Genomic DNA, 16,551 nt, shown 5'->3' on the forward strand with positions numbered 1-16,551 from the left:
TCTCTCTCATCTCTCTAGAATGAATAAATAAATAAAAATAATTTTAAAAAAACACTTCCTATGCTCTTAAACACTTTCTACACTCTTAAACCTACATAATTTTAACAACATATAAAATTTTATATGGGTACTCACCAGTGAATACTAATATATTTTAATTAATGTTTTTTATACATTTTATATTGTTTTCAATTTTTAGGCTAGAAAATGTTTATTTTACCACAAAAATAATTAAAATAATAAGTATATAAAAATATCTATTACTGCAAAAACCCACAATATAGTGAAATATCCGTGATACAAAATTAGATATATGCAATTTAAAAATCCGCAATACAGTGAGATCACATAAAGTGAAACGTGGTATGGCAAAGGACAACTGTACATTTAAAATAGAGAAATGAAACTGTAAAATCATAAGAAGAAATCATCTGATGACTATTTTTAAACTCAAAAAGACCTTTCAAACTATGACACAACACATAAGATGTGTCAAAATCAAGATTTGACTATATTTATTTTAAAAATATGTGGCGGCCCTGGCCGGTTGGCTCAGCGGTAGAGCGTCGGCCTGGCGTGTGGGGGACCCGGGTTCGATTCCCGGCCAGGGTACATAAGAGAGGCGCCCATTTGCTTCTCCACCCCCCCCTCCTTCCTCTCTGTCTCTCTCTTCCCCTCCCGCAGCCAAGGCTCCATTGGAGCAAAGATGGCCCGGGCGCTGGGGATGGCTCCTTGGCCTCTGCCCCAGGCGCTAGAGTGGCTCTGGTCGCTGCATAGCGACGCCCCGGAGGGGCAGAGCATCGCCCCCTGGTGGGCAGAGCGTCGCCCCTGGTGGGCGTGCCGGGTGGATCCCGGTCGGGCGCATGCGGGAATCTGTCTGACTGTCTTTCCCCGTTTCCAGCTTCAGAAAAAAAATAAAAAATAAAAATAAAATAAAATAAAATAAAAATGTGTGGCAAAAGTACCATGAAGATAGTTGAAAGACAACAAACTGGGGAAAGCATAAACAATTCATACATTCAAATAAAATTAGCGCCTAAGATTTAATAGGCAAAATAGCTTTTTTGTTGTTGTTGTTGTTTTGTATTTTTCTGAAGTTGGAAACAGAGAGGCAGTCAGACAGACTCTCGCATGTGCCCGACCGGGATACACCTGGCACGCCCACCAGGGGGCGATGCTCTGCCCATCTGGGGCGTCACTCTGTTGCGACCAGAACCATTCTAGCACCTGAGGCAGAGGCCACAGAGCCATCCTCAGCACCCGAGCCAACTTTGCTCCAATGGAGCCTTGGCTGCGGGAGGGGAAGAGAGAGACAGAGAGGAAGGAGAGGGGGAGGGGTGGAGAAGCAGATGGGCGCTTCTCCTGTGTGCCCTGTCCGGGAATCGAACCTGGGACTCCTGCACACCAGGCCAATGCTCTACCACTGAGCCAACCGGCCAGGGCCTCAAAATAGCTTTTAATATATCTTTTTTTTTTTTTTAGTGAGAAAATGCGAAAGAGAAAGAGAAGGACAGAGACAGACAGACAAGAAGGGAGAGAGATGAGAAGCATCAATTCTTCATTGCAGCACCTCTGTTCATTGATTGCTTTCTCAAATGTGCCTTGGTGGGGGTGGGGGATTGGTGCTCCAGTAAAGTCAATTACTCATTGCTCAAGCCAGCAACCTTGGGCTTCAAGCCAGTGGACCATGGGATCATGTCTACGATCCCATGCTCAAGCTGGCAACCCTGCACTCAGGCCGAATGAGCCTGCATTCAGGCCAGCAACCTCAGGGTTTTGAACTTGGGTCCTCTGCGTCCAAGGCCAATGCTCTTTCCACTGTGCCACCACCTGGTCAGGCTCCTAATATATCTTTTGAATATAAAATGAACAAATATAATCATAGTTCACAAAAGAAGAAATATAAATGGACCTTAAATTTGAAAAAGATATCCATGTTCAGTCATGATATCTTAATATGCTAATTAAGTACTCTAAGACACCATTTTTCATCGTTCAGATTGATCAAGATAGAAATCGATCCTATGTGTTCAACTGTCTTTCTCTGTTGTCTTGATTATTACCACTCCCGTAATACAGAGGAAAGTCTTCTGAAATGAATCTTTCTCTCTGGTGGTTCCAGAACAGTGCTTCTTTATCACTACATCAGGAAAATTGCATAAACTTATAAAATCTGTTGGCTACTGAACACTGTGTGGTCTGAGAACCATGGAACATAGATCAGAAAATATAAAACCTCTGCTCTGGGAAGCTTGCAATCTAATGGGGAGAAAACCTCTTTAGGTCAATAAATAAAATACTAATAGTAATGATGCTAATAACAATTAAGCTGCATACCTAGCAGAACTCTAGGCATGAATTTTAATGCCAAACACTTTCGATATTAATGCTGAATCCTGTATTGAGGAAGACAGCATCTAGTCATGGGTCTAATGCAGAAAGTTTTCATTGTTTCGTAGGAAAGCAACACAATTTGACAGACAAGTGGCAAGTCATTCATAGATAAGAAATATGAGAATATTTGATGTTTAATATTAAAAATCCTTAAAAGTACGAGGGTTTTTTTTTTTAGAACATTCTTACTATTGTGGGTTTTGGGGGATACATGTGTTCAGAGTGAAGAGTAGATCAAATTGTTAGTTTCACTCTCTAGCATAGCATCCCTGGCCTACCAAGCCACAGTTATGTTGTATTCAGCATAGTGCATCTGTGTAGCTGTTCCTCACCAAACAAGTGTTTGAAAGGACATGTGGAATGAATCTGCAATTGGCTGTTCTGTAGAAAGGTGTAACTCCTCATGCTCATTATCCTACGATGTGGTCCTTTGGTCTACATGGAGAGAGATTGCAATGCAAGTTGTAAGTATACCCTGTATACATGTTTGAACCAAAGCATTCCCTGATTATGTCAGCTGTGGCACCAACAATATGAATCGTTAACACTGGGCATATATCAAGGACTATATAAATGATAGATTACATCTGGATCAAGCACCTTCCTCCTCTCTGTTTAAAAAAAAAAAAAAAGGAAATGACCAAGAGCAGGAGTTCTTCATGATTTGGGAGAGATACTATTCCTCCCACTTAAAGCAGAGAAACACTCAGTTCTTAAATTGCCCTTCCATCCAACTCGGTTCTGCCGGCTAAAACATTTCCAGCCCCATCAACCTTTTCAAGTATATGACTTTAAGACAAAGTGATGACATGTCTGATTGAATACCTTAAATAAAATCTTGAAATCTGATTACACAAACTGAAACTGTCAATCAGGAATACACAACTTTATAGTTAAACATGAAACCCATCATGTTTAATACATAAGAGCATAAGAATACTTAGCCACTGATAACAGGTATCATACTTCTAATTCTGAAACGTGCTGAGAACTGCACAGAAAAATTTCGTGAAGAACATAAAAATCTCACGTGAAAGACCAAGTAAACGTAGCCACATGCTGCACAAGGCAAGGTAGAGAGGGAAAATTTGTTTCAGTTTATTTCTGTCTTCATTTTAGACCTAGAAAAGGTTAATCCTGCCCCCAAATTTAATGTCTCTCATCTGCATTTATTCTTCCTGTGGCCCTATATACAAAATTAAACAATAATAAGCTGTTATCTAGCCACATTTGTGTATTAGACAAAAACTTTACTATTAAGCTCCTACTACTTCCAGAAGCTTTTGGATTTTGTTTACATCAGCATATAGGGTGTGAAAACAATGAGAAAATAGTTATATTCCAAATTTGGAGAAAGATTTATGGACAACTGGGACTTACTAAGGACTGATAAAGGACGCCATATAAATGAGTGACTCGTGCATATGTTGTTCTTGAAGGCAGTAACATAGCAGTGAACTTTCTATATTTCAATTCTATTTCCCACTCAAACAAGGCACTGCTTTGTTCTTAAATTTAACATATTGCTTTAAAATAATGTGACCAATCGTCCTCTTTTAGGGAGGACAGTCCTTTTATAAGTTCCATCCTCCCTCGAAAAGTGTCCTCCTACATGTTCTCCTTTTTGATATTGGAAGACTAATCTGTAAATGTCCGTATTCAATCAATGCAGAGTCAATCCATTGCATATGATTTGACGTATTTGTATCTAAATGAAAACTTTTTTCTTAAAATTATTATTAAAAATTAATAGGCATGCAAGAATAATTACAATATAAAATATTACAAATGTTTTATTATATATTTATCATATTATAGTATATTATTGTTGCAATGAATAAAATGTTTATTTTATTTATACTATTGTTTTCTTCAATTTATTTTTGTCCTCATTTTCATTGTAAAAATGTTGGTCACCTTATTTAAAAGTATTTTGCCTATTTCATTATGTATAAGTAAAGTAAGCATAATAAAGTATTTTATAAACTGAACAAAAAAGTATATTCAGCATTTTTAAAATATTTTCTCATTAAAAACAATACTAATGAACTATAAAGACTTTTAGGTTTTCTAATTATTAAAATAAAATGTTATAAGAATACGCACATGGAACATAAAGTTCATTAAAAATGTGCTCTGCCCTGGCCAGTTGGCTCAGCGGTAGAGCGTCGGCCTGGCGTGTGGAAGTCCCAGGTTCAATTCATAGCCAGGGCACACAGGAGAAGCACCCATCTGCTTCTCCACCCTTCCCCTTTTCCTTTCTTTCTGACTCTCTCTTCCCCTCCTGCAGCCAAGGCTCCATTGGAGCAAAGTTGGCCCTAGTACTGAGGATGGCTCCATGGCCTCCACCTCAAGCACTAGAATTAGTCTGTTTGCAATGGAGCAACAGCACAGATGGGCAAAGCATTGCCCCTTGGTGGGCATGCCACGTGGATCCCGGTCAGGCACACACAGGAGTCTGTCTCTCTGCCTCCCCGCTTCTCACTTCAGAAAAATACAAAAAAGAAAAAATAAATTGGAAAAAGACTGACAAATTGGGCTCAAAGTAAAAAGAAGGAAATAATAGAATATGAATTAAAGATTGTAATACATTTTCAAACATGAAAAAAAATTAATCACTCTCAAAAATATCAATGATCAACATCTATAAAATAGAACTCATGGCTATAAACTTATCATTTAGTATAAAAGTGAATGGTTATTTTTCATGTGGGTTAAATATGCAGTGTGATTTTTACCAGTGTACGAACCTATTCATAAACCAAAAGGCATGAAAAACAAGTCAACAGAAACAAGAAAGGTAAGATTGTTATTAAGTTTACATAATTAACAAGTTTTAGCACTTTTATATAATATCAATTTGGTTCCCCTAAAACCACATTACATATATGATTTGTGTAGTTTGCTTTGTTCTCAGGTTGAAATTCATTCATCTTAAAGCATCCTCAGAAATGCCTTTCCTGACCACCTAATCTAAACTAACTTCTTCCTCTTTATTACCTCTTTTTTACTTTATCATCTTATCCCAATTGTGTTTGTTTCTTGTTAATGGTTTGTACAAAGCATTTTATTCCCCTCTATGATAGGAGAGACCATGTCTTGTTGCTTCAGGATTCACAGCTTAGGAATTTATTGGAACATAAAATCATTATTTATTGTGAAATTCTCCAAATATAATTCCAGAAAGATGTTCGCACTAAGTAAACCTTAAGTGAGTAACAATTGCACTCATAATTCTGGTGCTGAAATAGTTACTGTTACAGAACATACTTTATAAAGCTTATTTACATACAGATGTCTTACATCATACTCCCAAATTTAATATTATAGTACTCACTAATCTTAATGGTTCACAAATTAAAATTATAAGCCCTGACCAACTGGATTGTCACAAAGTAATGTAAAATATTGAGGCAGATGCTTTATTTTATTTATTTTTTTCCTATTTTTCTTTACTACTTTTGCCTTAATTTTCTAGGACTCTGTGGCTGAAATAGTATATAGCCAATGTATTAGCAAAATTGATTTTGGCTCTGGATACCTATGAAAAGAACCTGAATGAAAAAATAATTGAACAGAGTTTGCAGTTCACTAGTTGTCTTACAGGTACTAAAAGGATAATTTGTTCATTTACTAAAAGAATTGCAATTTTATTTTTCTTATTGACAGAAAGTTGCCTATTAGTAGGTATAAATATAGCAAGTATATACAATTAAATAATAAACAAGCACAATTTAGAATGTCACCAAGGGATTGATAAATATAAATGAGAATTTTAAATACAAAAATTAAAATATATCTTTAAAAAGAAAGATTCAGAATTTTGTAAAAGAAGGTGATGCAGGAAAAGGTAGTAAATTTTGAAAGTATTTCAGTTTGGAGCAAGTTAATTGAAGATGTCTACAAGAAAACCAAGTAAAGAAGTCAATTAAGCAGTTAGATGTTTGTTTGTTTGAATTGAATTTATTGGAGTGACACTAGTTAACAAAATTTTACAGGTTCAGGTGCACAATTCCACAACACATCTTCTGTACACCGTACTGTGTGCTCACCACCCCAAGTCAATGGACGGCCATTACCATTTATCTCCCCACACTGCCCCTTCTCCCAGCAATCGCCACTCTGTTATCTATGTCCATGAGCTTTTTTCTTTTTTTTCTTTTTTGTTCAATCCCTCCACACATCCCAACCCAGCCCCCAAAGTGCCCCTTCCCCTGGCAGTTGGCAGCCTGCTCTTTAAATATGAGTCTATATTTTGCTTGTAGTTCATTTTGTTCATTAGATTCCATATATGAGTAAAATCATTAGGTACCTGTCTTTCTCTGACTGGCTTCTTTCACTTAGTATAATATATATTCTTCAGTTTCAACCATGCTGTCTCAAAGGGTAAAATTTCTTTTTTTTTAAGGCTGAATAGTATTTTATTGTATAAATGTACCACTGCTTTCTTATCCACTCATCTACTGATGGACACTTGTGATGCTTCCAACTCTTTGCTATTGTAAATAACACTGCAATAAACATAGGAATGCAAGTACTTTTGTTTCAAATTAGTGTTTCGGGTTTCTTTGGATATATTCCCAAAAGTGGAATCACTGGGTCATAAGGCAGTTCCATTTTTAGTGTTTTGAGAAATCTCCATACTGCTTTCCACAGTGGCTGCACCAGTTTGCATTCCCACCAGCAGTGCAGGATAATTTCTTTTTCTCCACACCCTCATCAGCACTTGTTGTTTGTTAATTTATTGATGATTGCCATTCTGAAAAGTGTGAGGTGATATTTCATTGTGGTTTTAATTTGAATGCCTCTGATAATTAGTGACATTGAATATCTTTTCATATGTCTATTGGCCATCTATTTGTCCTCTTTGGAGAATTGCCTATTCAGGTCCTTTTGTCCATTTTTTAATTGGTTTGGTTTTCTGGTGTTGAGTTATATAAGTTCTTTATATATTTTGGATATTAACCCCTTATCAGATACATCATTGGCAAATATGTTCTCCCATTCAGGGGGTTTGTCTCTTCATTTTGTTGCTGATTTTCTTTGCTATGCAAATACATTTTAGTTTGATGTGGTCCCATTTGTTTATTTTTTCTTTTTTTTCCCTGCCTGAGGAGATATATCAGAAAAATATTGCACAAGGAATGTCCAAGATTTTACTACCTCTGTTTTCTTCTAATATTTTTATGGTTTTGAGTCTAATATTTATGTCTTTAATCCATTATGAGTTTATTCTTATGTATGTTGTAAAAAGGTAGTTGACTTTTACTTTTTTGCACATCTTTGCACTTTTGCCAACACTATTTATTGAATAGACTATCTTTACCCCATTGTATGTTTTTGCTTTCTTTGTCAAATATATGTTGACTATAAATATGTGGGTTTATTTCTGGGCTCTCTATTCTGTTCCATTGATCTATGTCTCTGTTTATATGCCAGTACCAGGCTGTTTTGATTACTAGGCCTTGTAGTTCAGTTTGATATTAGGTCGCTTGATTTCTCCAAATATGTTCTTCTTTATCAAAATTACATGGTTAGTTGAGGTTTTTTGTGGTTCCATATAAACTTTGGGAACTTTCTAACTCTTATCTTTCTCAAACTATTCCAAAGAAATCAAGAAGAAGGAGGACTCCCACTCATTTTACAAGGCCAGCATTATCTTAATTCAAAACCAGATAAAGACACTAAAAAGAAAAAAATATAGGCCAATATCTCTGGTGAACATAGATGCTAAAATCCTCAACAAAATATAAGCAAATCAGACCCTGCAATACATTTAAAAGGTCATACATCATGGATACAAGGTTGGTACAATATCATCAAATCAAGAAATGTGATATACCACATAAACAAAATGAAAAATAAAAACCACATGAGCATATCAATAGAAGAATAAAAAGTATTTGATAAATTCCAGCATCAATTTATGTTAAAAACTCTGACAAAGTGGGAACGCAGAGAGCATACCTCAATGTAATAAAGGCTGTGTACGACAGATCCACAGCAACATCATACACAATAGGCAAAAACTAGAAGTGCTCCCCTTAAAATTGAGAACAAAACAAGGATGTCTGCGTTTACCACTCTGATGCAACATAGTACTACATAAAAGTTTAGAGTTCAGGAAATATTCTGGAGTAGAGATAGACATTTGATAGTCACCAGCATAGAGAAAGTACTGTATATGATGCAATGAGAAAAGATAACATCCTCTAGGGAAAGAGAAAACAGCCTGAGCCATGAAGCTCTTCAGTATCTACAGGTTCAACACTAGATGAAGAACCAGTAGACTGAAAAGGAATAGCCAGTGACAACAGAGAAAATCCAGGAAAGTGTGATGTTATGGAAGCTGAAAAAGGGAAGTGCTTTAAAAAAGAGAGGTGGTTCATTGTGTTGAACACTGCACACTGAATGCTACTTTCTGCCTGATGAGAACAGAGAAGACTCATTAGTAGCTGGTGACCTTGATAAGGAAAGGTTCAATAGATTAGTAAACTAGGAAGCTGAATTATAGAGTTGAACAGTATATTGGGTGAAAAGTATAGCTTTTTTTTTTTTTGAGATTTTTCTTATGTGAAGAGTATTATTCAAAGAGGAATAAGGAAATATGAAGTCATGGAGACTTTCTTTTTCAAGTGAGAATTACTAGATCAAGTTTGTATTCTCATTAAATAATTCAGAAAGAAAGGTGAGGTTGATGGTATGAGAATGAATAACAGAAAGTAAAAAGAATCTTTGGATTATCTCCTAAAAGCTTTTAAAATTTGGAACTTCATTTTAGCATATTAAACTTTCATGTATTTATTCTGTTTATAAAGATCATGGATTGGAATTTGTTTAAAAAGTCACCTATATATAAGGAACTGTTCTAGAGTAGTGAGATGTAGATGAATCAAGTTCTTGCCTCAAGAAGCTTACATTCAGTAAATTAATACAGCCACTATAGAAAACGTATGGAGATTCCTCAAAAAATTAAACACAGAACTATCATATCATCCAGCCAGTCCACTTCTGGACCTTCATCTGACCAAAATAAAAACACTAACTAAAACATATGTGTATAGGCCTGACATGTGTTGGCACAGTGGATAAAGCATTGACCTGGAACACTGAGGTTGCTGATTCGAAATCCTGGGCTTGCCTGGTCAAGGCATGTATGAGAGTTGATACTTCCTTTCCTCCCTCCTTCTCTCTCTCTCCCTCTCTCTCTCTCTCTCTCTCCTCTTTCTTTGAAAAATAAATAAATCTTAAAAAAAGGTAAATATATATTCTAAAAAAAAAGATATATGCATGCACATCATGTTTATTGCAGCATTATATATAATAGCCAAAATATGGAAACAACCTAAGTGTTCATCAGTGGATGAATAAAGTATATATATATATACATATATGTATATGTATTTATATTTATGTATATACAATGGATTATTAATGAATCATAAAAAAGAGGAAACCTTGTCACTTATAATAACATGATTAGACCTTGAAGGAGTTATGTAGGTGAAATGTCAGACAAAGAAAGATAAATACCATATGATCTCACTTATATGTGGAATTTTTAAAAAATTCTGAGTTCATAGTTACAGAGAACAGATTAGTGGTTGCCAGAAGCGAGGGTGAAAGGAGAGTGGATGAAATGGATGAAGAGTCAAAACCACAAACTTCCAGTTATAAAATAAATAATTCATGAGGATGTAATGTACAGCATGGTGACTAGAGTTAATAACATTATACTGAATATTTACAAGTTGCTCAGAGAGTGAATCTTAAAACTGCTTATCACAAGAAAAAGTTATAACTATGTATGGCGATGGATATTAACTAGACTTATTGGGATGGTCATTTCACAAACATACAAATATCAAATAAGTATGTAGTATATCTGAAACTAATGTTATTTATGTCAATTATACCTCAAGAAAAGCTGTTTCAGGGTAAAATGTTTTTTAACATTAAATATCTATATAGCAAATAAATTATTATGATGAAAAAATTTTGAAGCTTGTAATCAAGACTAAAATAAATAAAGATAATTATTGACTATAAGTTCTATTAAAAAATAACCAGCACCTGACCTGTGATGGCACATTGGATAAAGCATCAACCTGGAATGCTGAGGTCGCCAGTTCCAAGCCCTGGTTGGCTTGCCTGGTGGGGACACATACAAGAAACAACTACTATGATTTGATGCTTCCTGCTTTTCCCCCTTCTCTCTCTCTAAAATTAATAAATAAAATCTTTTTTAAAAAAGTAATCAGGAATATGTAAAAGAGAAAACAAGAAGACATTGTAGGGAAAAAAACAAGACAATTCCTTGGACCAAAAGCAGGAAATGGCAGCTCAGAACCAGGATCCTGTGGGTAAAAAGTACTAAAAGTGTCCTCTCTAAGATATCAAGGGGTTCACTAAAGACGAGGCTAGAGCATGGCTCCCCTGCCCATTAATGAAAGGTGGCTGAAAGAAAGGATGGGTCACTGTTCTGCTGCTTGGGGTAGATAAGGAGACAAAGGCTTAGCAATGCCAACAGAAACTGAGCTGAAGCCATCCAGTCACTCCATATGTAAAACCGTGATGTCTTCAACATCACCTATGAGCAAGAGTCCAAAATTTCATTACCGCTTGAGCGGTGAGTAGAAACAACTGCAACACATGTGGGAAGGGGGTGGGGCAAGGTGGAGAGGATGTAATCATGCAGGAACCTTATTTTCTTTCATCTTCCCTTTTTTTTATTTTATTTATTTTTAATGGGGTGACATCAGTAAATCAAGATACATATATTCAAAGATAACATGTCCAGGTTATCTTGTCATTCAATTATGTTGCATACCCATCACCCAAAGTCAGATTGTCCTGTCACCCTCTATCTAGTTCTCTTTGTACCCCTCCCCCTCACCCTTCCCTCTCCCTCTCCCCCCTCCCCCCATAACCACCACACTCTTATCAATGTCTCTTGGTCTCACTTTTATGTCCCATCTACATATGGAATAATGCAGTTCCTGGTTTTTTCTGATTTACTTATTTCACTCCGTATAATGTTGTCAAGATCCCACCATTTTGCTGAAAATGATCCAATGTCATCATTTCTTTATGGCTGAGTAGTATTCCATAGTGTATATGTGCCACATCTTCTTTATCCAGTCATCTATTGATGGGCTTTTTGGTTGTTTCCATGTCCTGGCCACTGTGAACAATGCTGCAATGAACATGGGGCTGCATGTGTCTTTACGAGTCAATGTTTCTGAGTTTTGGGGGTATATACCCAGTAGAGGGATTGCTGGGTCATAAGGTAGTTCTATTTTCAGTTTTTTGAGGAACCACCATACTTTCTTCCATAATGGTTGTACTACTTTACATTCCCACCAACAGTGGATGAGGGTTCCTTTTTCTCCACAACGTCTCCAACATTTGCTATTACCTGTCTTGTTAATAATAGCTAATCTAACAGGTGTGAGGTGGTATTTCATTGCAGTTTTGATTTGCATTTCTCTAATAACTAAAGAAGATGAGCATCTTTTCATATATCTGTTGGCCATTTGTATTTCTTCCTGGGAGAAGTGTCTGTTCATGTCCTCTTCCCATTTTTTTATTGGATTGTTTGTTTGTTTGTTGTTGAGTTTTATGAGTTCTTTGTATATTTTGGATATTAGGCCCTTATCTGAGCAGGTGTTTAAAAATATCATTTCCCAATTAGTTGGCTGTCTGTTTATCTTGTTATCAGTTTCTCTTGCTGAGCAAAAACTTCTTAGTCTGACGTAGTCCCATTCATTAATTTTTGCTTTCACTTCTCTTGCCTGTGGAGTCAAATTCATAAAATGCTCTTTAAAGCCCAGGTCCATGAGTTTGGTACCTATGTCTTCTTCTATGTACTTTAATGTTTCAGGTCTTATGTTTAGATCTTTGATCCATTTTGAGTTAATTTTAGTACAGGGGGACAAACTGTAGTCCAGTTTCATTCTTTTGCATGTGGCTTTCCAGTTTTCCCAGCACCATTTGTTGAAGAGGCTTTCTTTTCTCCATTGTGTGTTGTTGGCCCCTTTATCAAAAATTATTTGACTCTATATATGTGGTTTTATTTCTGGGCTTTCTATTCTGTTCCATTGGTCTGAGTGTCTATTTTTCTGCCAATACCATGCTGTTTTGATTGTCGTGGCCCTATAATAGAGTTTGAAGTCAGGTATTGTAATGCCCCCAGCTTCATTCCTTTTCTTTAGGATTGCTTTGGCTATTCGGGGCTTTTTATAGCAAATCGAATACAACAACATATTAAAAAAATAATACATCGTGATCAAGTGGGATTCATCCCAGAATCTCAAGGATGGTTCAACATACGTAAAACGGTTAACGTAATACACCATATCAACAAAACAAAGAACAAGAACCACATGATATTATCAATAGATGCAGAAAAGACTTTTGATAAAATACAACACAATTTTATGTTTAAGACTCTCAATAAAATGGGTACAGAAGGAGAATATCTCAACATGATAAAGGCCATATATGATAAACCATCAGCTAACATCATACTAAATGGCACAAAACTGAAGGCTTTCCCCCCTTAAATCAGGAACAAGACAGGGTTGTCCACTCTCTCCACTCTTATTTAATGTGGTACTAGAGGTTCTTGCCACAGCAATCAGACAAGACAAAGAAATAAAAGGCATCCATATCGGAAAAGAAGAAGTAAAGGTATCACTTTTTGCAGATGATATGATCCTATACATCGAAAACCCCAAAGAATCCACAAAAAGACTACTAGAAATAATAAGCCAATACAGTAAGGTCGCAGGATACAAAATTAACATACAGAAGTCAATAACCTTTCTATATGCCAACAATGAAACATTTGAGAATGAACTCAAAAGAATAATCCCCTTCACGATTGCAACAAAAAAAATAAAATACCTAGGAATAAACATAACAAAGAATGTAAAGGACTTATACAATGAAAACTATAAACCATTGTTAAGGGAAATCGAAAAAGATATTATGAGATGGAAGAATATTCCTTGTTCTTGGTTAGGTAGAATAAATATAATCAAGATGGCCATATTACCCAAAGCAATATACAAATTTAATGCAATTCCCATCAAAATTCAAATGACATATTTTTAAAGAAATGGAGCAAAAAATAATCATCTTCCCTTTTATTTTTATTATCTTCCTTTGACTCAAACTGGCCTCACCTAGCACCCTGATTCACCTACCTCCCTCTCCCTCACTGAATCATTAAGATGTAAGGTTTTGGTTAGCACCCAATAGCCTTAGGAAAAAAACCTCAGGTCTGTTGACCACAGAGACAGAATTTGTGTCAAGCTAAAAATAATCGCCTGACCTGTGGTGGCGCAGTGGATAAAGCATTGACCTGGAAATGCTGAGGTCGCCGGTTCGAAACCCTGGGCTTGCCTGGTCAAGGCACATATGGGAGTTGATGCTTCCAGCTCCTTCCCCCTTCTCTCTCTCTGTCTCTCTCCCTCTCTGTCTCTCTCTCTCCTCTCTAAAAATGAATAAATAAAATTTAAAAAATAGTTTTAAAAAATAATAATAATAATAATAATATCTAGGCCTCAGTTTTGTATCAGCTCCAGAATGAGCCCACCCTTTGCATCCTTGCAAACCCAAACAAAGCAAGGCCATTGCTGACAATGAGACCAGATGCAGTGATCAGCTAGCTCCTACCCTAGCACAAATCAATCAGTAGAGATCATGACCTTTACCATGACCTTACCTTTCTTAGTCACCTGATTAATGATTTTTCCTTATGTACTCCATCTCTAGAAGCCATTGAGGAGCTAGGTTTGTGAACATGAGCTACCTGTGACTCCAGGAATGGCTCCATCTCTTTAATAAATCCTTATTTTCTTGGCTGCAAACTCCTGTTTGCATTTATTGAGATCTGGTGCACACAGGCAAATGCACCCCTTCAGTCCAGTAACAGGCAGAGAATTAAGAAAAAAGAGGGAGATAAAATCACAAAAAAAATGGCCACTCAAAATGAGTTTGTAGTCATTCTAAAAGACAATTAAAAAGTTAATGCTTTTGGTTCTATATCTTACTATGGTTTTGGTTTGCATCTTACTAATGGCTTTGAGCAATCTTTCATGAACCTGTTCATTTGCCATTCCTTGAAGAAATGTCTATTTAATATTTAACCCATTTTTTAATTAACATATTAGTTTTTTATTTCTTTTTTGGTCTTTGCTACTGAGTTATAAAAGTACCTTACATATTTTGGAGATTAATCCTCTATTCTATAGGTTGCCTTTTAGCACTCCCATGCTCATTGCAGCACTATTCACAATAGCAAAGATGTGGAAACCATCTGAATGCCCATCAACATGTGAATGGATAAAATGTGATATATACATACAATGGAGTACCACTGGATCTTTAAAATAAATAAGAAGCAAGTTCTGCAATATGCAATAAAATGGATGATCCTTGAAGACATTATGGTAACTAAATGAAATAAGCTAGTCAAGGAAAGACAACTACCTTGTGATTCTACTTATATCAGATATATAAAATAATGAAATTGCAGAATCAAAGAATGAAATGGCGATTTCCAGGGAGCTTGAGGGAAGACAAAATGGTGTGTTACTAACCAACAGGTATAAAGCTTTATTTAAGCAAGATGAATATGCTCTAAGGTCTGCTGTACAACATTGTACCTCCAGTCAACAATTATATGTTATACACTTCAAAATTTAAGAAAGTAGACCTCGTGTTATGTTTTTACCACAATAAAATAAAATTAAAAACTAAAAATACAGCCACTTAAAATAAGAAAGAAAATTTAAAACAAAAATAGGCATTTAATTAAATAAACCCAGTGAACATGAAAATATAATCATCTAGAAAAAAATAGATATTAGAAATGAAGACACTGAAAAAACTTCCAATGACAGAATAAACTCTAGATTAGACTCAAAGAGAGCATCAGCAGATTAGAAGGTAATTTGTAAGGTTTTACCATTCACTGGTCATGATGTCTAAGTTAACATGTCTAGCTAATAAAATTACAGCTTTTGCTTAAGCTTCTTTCCCTAAATTTGCTAATATTTAGTTCAAGACAAAGTAAATTTAGCTTTCCTCACATGACAACTGAAGAACATTATATGTGAAAAAATAGATTCTAATACATTAAATATGCTATCTTTCTTTTCATTCCTAATTTATTCCCAGTAAGCAATTATGCTGATGCAACCAAATCATGAAATAGAGATAAAGGAAAATTGAAATGCAGAAGAAAAATTGCAGTACAATAAAAAGAGAATTTATTTCATGAAGATATGCCATGTCTTTAGTTCCTCTACTGAATTATTGGTATATTAAAGACAGTAACCATATAGAGGATTCTTAAGGAAGTGAAAATACTTTGTATGATATTATAATGATGGATTTTTGTCATTATATATTTGTCCAAACCCAGAGAATGTACAACACCAAGAGCGAATCTTAAAGTAAAGTATGGACTTCGTGTGATTATGAAGTGTCAATGTAGATCCATCCTTGGTAAAGAAAAAGAAATCTCCTATGTGTGTCAGCAGAGTGTATGTGAGAAATCTCTGTATCTTCTTAATTTTGTTGTAAACTTAAAGCTGCTCTTAAAAAAAGTCTTTTTCAAAAGAAATTATGACTATAGGCCCTTGCTGGTTGGCTCAGTGGTAGAGCGTTGGCCCGGCGTGTGGATGTCCTGAATTCAACTCCCAGCCAAGGCACACAGGAGAAGCACCCATCTGCTTCTCCACCCTTCCCTTCCCCCTCTCCTTTCTCTCTATTTCTCTCTTCCCCTCCTGCAGCCAAGACACCATTGGAGCAAAGTTGGCCCCAGTGCTGAGGATGGCTCCATGGCCTCTGCCTCAGGCACTAAAATGGCTCGGATTGCAACAGAACAGCACCCCAGCTTGGCAGAGCATTGCTCCCTAGTGGGCATGCTGGATGGATCCTGGTCAGGCACATGCAAGAGTCTGTCTCTATGCAAAAGAAAAAAAAAAAGACTATAAAATAACGAAGTCACTTTAGATGGCTAGAAATGTTTACTGTTTCTTTTAAGACAACATACATGTTTGGTATATTTTGAATGCTGTTTCACCCTAGGAAATGATTAAATGTGCAGGCTGCCACTTCAAGTTCATTTGTGCTACATCTCTG

The sequence above is a fragment of the Saccopteryx bilineata genome, chromosome 5, assembly GCF_036850765.1.
Source record: "Saccopteryx bilineata isolate mSacBil1 chromosome 5, mSacBil1_pri_phased_curated, whole genome shotgun sequence".
Taxonomy (NCBI): Eukaryota; Metazoa; Chordata; class Mammalia; order Chiroptera; family Emballonuridae; genus Saccopteryx; species Saccopteryx bilineata.